We start from the raw sequence: 5,945 nt of genomic DNA on the forward strand, positions 1-5,945 counted from the left end.
TTTGCATTGCTTCTCCGTGATCATAAATATACGCCTGACCGAATTGTGTATTCTTTGAAATTCAACTTGTCGTTGCTTTAACTGTTCCGGGACCACAGATTCTCATAGTGTATGGTCCATTATTGTGTAAATCCATGTTTTGTGCATAAGAATGATGCGAATGTGAAACGACTTTGTTGTCTACTCTTTGCCTTTTATTTCTGACCTCGATTTGTCCTGCTCTTTTTTCAATTACACCTGGTTCTGATGATTAATCACCTTTTGTTTTGCGGTAATGCAATCTTTTCTGTCTTTTCTTTGATACTGTAGCGACTGACATGATAAAGCGTCACAAAAGTTTTACTTGAACAATCACTGACTTCGTAACTCCAAACACAACGTTCTAGCACCCTCTCCAACCCCTCATACCCGGCATCTCGTTCCCCCCCCCCTTACCGCATCAATCAATACCCCGCTATCAGTCTTCTGTGCTGTACTCCGCCCTCCCTCAATCGGACCGAACAGTCACTTAAAACCAAAAAGGCCACAACCTGGCTGGGACGCTGCAATACTTTCGAATTTTACTGGTTATCTGCCTTTTTTTCTCTCCAACGCCTTTGGGTCTCTATTCTCCTTATTGTCCTTATACGTTTTATATGTGTTGACCGCACAGGAAGTGTGTGAACTACGTGCTTTTACACGACTGACTGTTTTTTGATGGGTGTGCTCTTATATGATATCTGTTGTAAGTAGGGCGTGTCTTGCAAGAATCTTATGTTCCACATCCCCGCGAGAGGGCCCTGGGACAATCTCTTGGCACAAAGTCTCATGTTTACGGTCCCCGCGAGACGCTCTGTGGCAGGTCTCTTTTATCTCGTGGGTCTTTTAAATGTCTTTCGAGAACGTCCGAGAAGATCACGTATAGTCGCCTTGCTTTTGCTTTCCAGGATTTCTTTTTATAATAAAGTGAAAGTACTGCACTACCGGAATGGTAAACACAAATAATATTTTATAATATTGTAATAATATATAAAACATATCTATATATATATATCTATATATATATATATATATATATATATATATATATATATATATATATCTATATATATATATATATATATATATGTATATATATAAAATCCAACGTCTGTCTGTCTGTCTGCATGTCTGTCTACTTTTCACAACAGAATTACTTAGCGGATTTAGATCAGTTTTTGTTCTATAATTTACTTGAATATTCCAGTTGATTTTGCGACTTCTCGTGCTATGAATCATAGTTCACTTGCAAAAGCGATATATTCGCGCTTAACCAAGAGAGAGGCTGCAGGCTTAGGGGAGAGGGAAGCGTGACGTCAGGAGTGGGGGGCCGGGCAGGGCCCTCCTCACTGTCCTGTTTCACTACTACGTGGGTAGGGCCACAGAGGACGGCTAGTTTAAAATAAAGATAGAATAAAAACTAGGCATGGTATGTGCCTACCTGTGCACCAGAGAAAGTTACTAATTTGTGCCTGCCAATGACTCTGTCTGGTTCACTTTATGGAATAAAGAGCATGTGGTGTATAAATCCTTAGGAGAAAGGCACTATATAAAACAAACAAGAGATTACTAGACATGCAGTGTCCCTAACTGTTACTAAGTAGTGCCTGCTGGTGTATCAGTCTAGTTCAATTAACTGAATAAAGCTCTTGATTCCTAGCCCTAAATAGGAAAGGCACTATATAAAATAAAGAGTGATTAGTAGGCATGCAGTGTAGAGAAATATGTGCCACCTGATATGTCTGTTTAGTTCATTTTGGTGAATAAAGAGCCTTAGGGGAAAGGTGCAGCCACAGGGAGAACATTTAGAAAGTGAACAGGCAGGGATTTGAACCCTGGTCCTTACAGCTGCACTCACCTCTCTGCCATGCCTTCATATTTGTGCCAGAAACTCAAACCTCTGGCCTGTGGCATTACCAGTCTGCAGCAGGCATCATTTAGAATTAGCCCTGCTTAGCTGCTGTCAGATCATCCTTCACTTGAAGCTTCTTTTCAGGTGCTTTGAAGACGCCTCGAGGAACGAATGGTCAAACAAGTGCAAAACATACCCTTACCGAACAGCCCAGTTTTATTGTTTCTGTCTTTTTTCCTTCTTTGTAAATAAGTGTAGGCATATGTGATTGTTATGGTAGGTTTAATTATAAATGAAAAGAAAAAAAGACACAAAGAAGAAGTTTACAAGTCCTTCTAGCTTTTGGGTCGACAAAATAAGAGAGCAGCTTCCTGCAGAAAACAACGGCAGATCAAAGAACAAGAAAATCGATCCTGCTCAGTCGCCAAATCCCACAGTCCAGCATGCCTCCCCTCCTTTGACCTCTTTCTTGTTGAAGACTCCAGTTTCTTTTTGAAAAAATAAAAAGTTAGCTCAACACATGATAAAAAAAAAAATAAATAAAAAGATACCAAAACTTGTCAGCTAGTTTAACCAGGGGCCGTACGTTTGTATGTAACACAAATTGTGGGTAGAGCTGATCTTCAACTCCAGCGATCCCAGGGGTTGAAGTTGCTGCCTATGTGGAGAATGAATGTTCTCCTGTGTCTGTTGGCTTTATCTCCCAGGTGCTTTTGCTTTCCTGCCAAAGATGTGAATGGCAGATCTAAACTGGCACGTAGTGGGTCTGCGACATGCAAGTCGGCTCACAATGGACTGCCATCCCATCCAGGATGGGTTGCTGCTAATGCCCAGTGCTGTGACTAGCCTCCTCCCTAGATGTTTTATTTATTATTAAGACTAGCTGTCCCCTGCGGCTCCACCTGCATAGTAGTGAAACAGGATAATCTTTAAAAATCAATAAAAAACAAATGTAATAATTTGTATTGAGAAGAATTTATATTGATAACTTTCATATGTGAGGGCCTCTTGTTATACAATATTTTTGGTTTCTCAATCGGGGCGAGAATGTAGCTGTGATCTCTTTGCCAAAAATGTAAAAAGGTATCTCTGGCTAAGCGAAAGGTAGGTACGCGCCACGTCAAATGTTGCCACTGTATCTGATCGTGTTCATCTCTGATGGGAAAACATTCGCCCCGTGGGGGAAACAGCACTTGGCTGTGATATCTCTGCCAATGTGCAGGTACCCTCTAAAACTGACGTAGCTCTGATTTCTCGTTTTAAAACGTCAAATGTTACTCCTTAACAATCTGAAGATGATAATGTCTGCTGAACAAACAGGTGTCGCTAGCTAAGCGGAAGCAAGGTATGATCCAACATGTGGTGAAAGGTAGAGTGACTTGAACCGAGGCTGGCACGTGAGTGACGATAACCACCTGCCCTCGGCCGGCTACGTGTCTCTCGGATTTACGTGAATAAATTGCTCCTGCGCGCGAACTGTGATAGTCAGCGCAATCAGAGAAGTTGCAAATGTTCAAGCAAAGTATAGAAAAATACCCGATCTAAATCCGTTAAGCAGTTCTCTCATGAAAAGCAAACAAACATACAGATTTTGGATTTTATATATAAAGAGATATGCTTTATATATTATTACAACATTATAAAATATTATTTGTGTTTACCATTCCAGTAGTGCAGTGCTGTTTATTAAAATGTAACCAACTGTCATACGCAAGCGCTTAGGGGACACCTTTGGGGCTCTGTTAAAGTGAGCAGCGCCACTCCACATCAGAAGGGGGCGCAGTTGATTACACTTCCTCCCTTTTCTTCCTTAATCCTGAAGAATCCTCGGAAGCTGACTGAAGTCGTTATCCTTGTTTCTCTGGAAGTTCCATTCCTTCCAGAACTCACAGTATTTTAACCTATCAACCACCAGAAGATGGGTGTTCATTGTTGAATAAGGTGGGTATTTCTTCACATACATGCTATATATGTGTTTACCATGTTTAATTATATGCTAAAGTTATTTGTCTTCTATATATTAAAAAAATATATCTTGCCCACATTTGGGCTTTACATTGCAGTCCATGGGGCAGAGAGGAAAAGCTTAAGAACTTACTAAATATGTCCATTTTTCAAACCAGATTCATTTTTTGCTAAGATACTGACAGGACTTTTCAGTGACAAATGAGACAAAATGGTGGGTCTTCCATTTAAAGTCCCATTCCCTCATTTCCACTGTGCGCACTTCTTTTATTTTTCTGGAAGCATTTATTTAACAATATTTTAGCAAACAATTCATTTTGTTTTGTCCGGTGTTAGCATATGCCATATGAAAACTTGACATTTGGATTATGTAACATTAATAATGTGAGATTGATTTTTTTTTTCGTTGTTTACTAAAGATCCTTACTTGACAGGGAGATGCATGTGAAATTATTGAAAACACATCCAGGCAGGAACCAAATGCCTTCGTTTGTGACACAATTTCACTGGAAACGAAACACAATTTTTCTCCCAAAATGAAACACTGAGTTTCGCTATGAAATCGGTTTCACATAAATTGTTTCGCTTATCATTAGTATCTGAATATTTTCTCCCATAATTATTATTTAGGATGTTGCTGTCAACATATTTGTAATCAAAGTATTGAAACCATATAGGTGTAGATGTAAATAATTGGATGTTTCTCTGCAAGATATGTTGTTATCTACACTTGCGTTGACTCTGTGCTAATGGTTTAGTTTAAGAAGTATTTTGATGATACTTTCAATCAGCTGCTTAGTGTAAATAGAGATTGATGGGCTACGTTGAACTGATTATTTTAGTGCTGGCGCACTGAGATCCCACACCCCACTGTTGTGTGATTAACGTCTACGCATTCTCGTCGTGTCTTCTTGGGTTTCTCTCAAAGGTTGCCAAAGATGTGCAGGTTACATGAATTGGTCTTTCCAAACTGGCCCAGCGTGAGTGGCAATATGATGGACTGGTGCCTTCCTTACGCTCAGAGCTCTCTGAACAGACATTGGCCCTGTGAACCTGATTGGCTTGAAGGGGTTTGGGATCTGTTTAAATGTGATCTCACCAGGCATCTTTAATCTTTGATACCAGGCATCATACTTACTGTATGTCTTAGTAATGAATTGATTACTTGAAAATGATAAACAGGATTGAGTTTATGAACAACTTCCAAAGCAGATGGACTTGACGCTACAAGTCTCCTGTAGCTCCGAGGAATCACTAAATACAAGTCTCTCAAACTTGGGTTGTGATGGTTTGGAAAATGTTTACCATGCAAGACGCTACATTACCAAAGAAAATGATTCATGGATTTAATCGAAATTTACATTGTTAAAAAAGCAGTTTCTGATGTATGATGTTTGAACAGGCAATGAGCATTTTACATAGAGGTCAATTGGCCAAAACGCTTGGAAGAGCTAAAGACACAATATAAGCAAAATCAAGAAGAATGACTGAGTTTTCAGATTAGATTATTAGATTAGATTTGGATAAACTTTATTAATCCTAGGGGGACATTCACAAAAAATACAAAAACCAAGGAAGATCACAAATGCAGTCCCCCACTACCACACGCTATGCAGGTGAGTCTCCCACCTTTAGGGAAATCGCCAGAGTCAGCACACCCAGAGTGCAATGGGTGAGCCTCACCCTGGGAGACCCAACCTTAGTGATCATGGTGCAGTATCTCCTCTGCCAGGTACAGTAAGTTAAAGTTGGGATTGAGATGATGTGCCCTCAGTGTTGGGCATACAGTGATATCCTCTGTGTGCTTACAGGAATGTGTTTTTTGTGAAAGGTAATACACAAAAAGGCAGAATGACTCTGAATTTACTCCTTAGGAAAGTAGTGTAGTGTCCATAAAATGTGCACCAGGATGAAAAAAATAATAATACCTGCCTATGGCACAATAGTCTGACAACATGAACTAACAGTTAATGGACTAAGAAAGCGTTCGCTGTGAACTTCACTATATATAAAGAGTGACTAATGTAAAATATGCTATTTAGAAAAGCAGTCTTGTGTACATAGTGTGTGGACTGAGATGGACAGACTGTGCTACCATATGTATCATAAT

At 39.7% G+C, this 5,945-nt stretch overlaps 1 non-coding gene across 1 annotated transcript; it reads right to left on the reverse strand.

Annotated features, from left to right (window-relative positions):
* Positions 1–5,405: 5,405 nt before the first annotated feature.
* On the reverse strand, positions 5,406–5,576 carry LOC120520973. The gene has a single exon (XR_005631936.1). It is a non-coding gene; the product is annotated as a U1 spliceosomal RNA (small nuclear RNA).
* Positions 5,577–5,945: the final 369 nt, after the last annotated feature.

This window comes from Polypterus senegalus, unplaced genomic scaffold (genome assembly GCF_016835505.1).
Source record: "Polypterus senegalus isolate Bchr_013 unplaced genomic scaffold, ASM1683550v1 scaffold_1264, whole genome shotgun sequence".
Classification (NCBI taxonomy): domain Eukaryota; kingdom Metazoa; phylum Chordata; class Cladistia; order Polypteriformes; family Polypteridae; genus Polypterus; species Polypterus senegalus.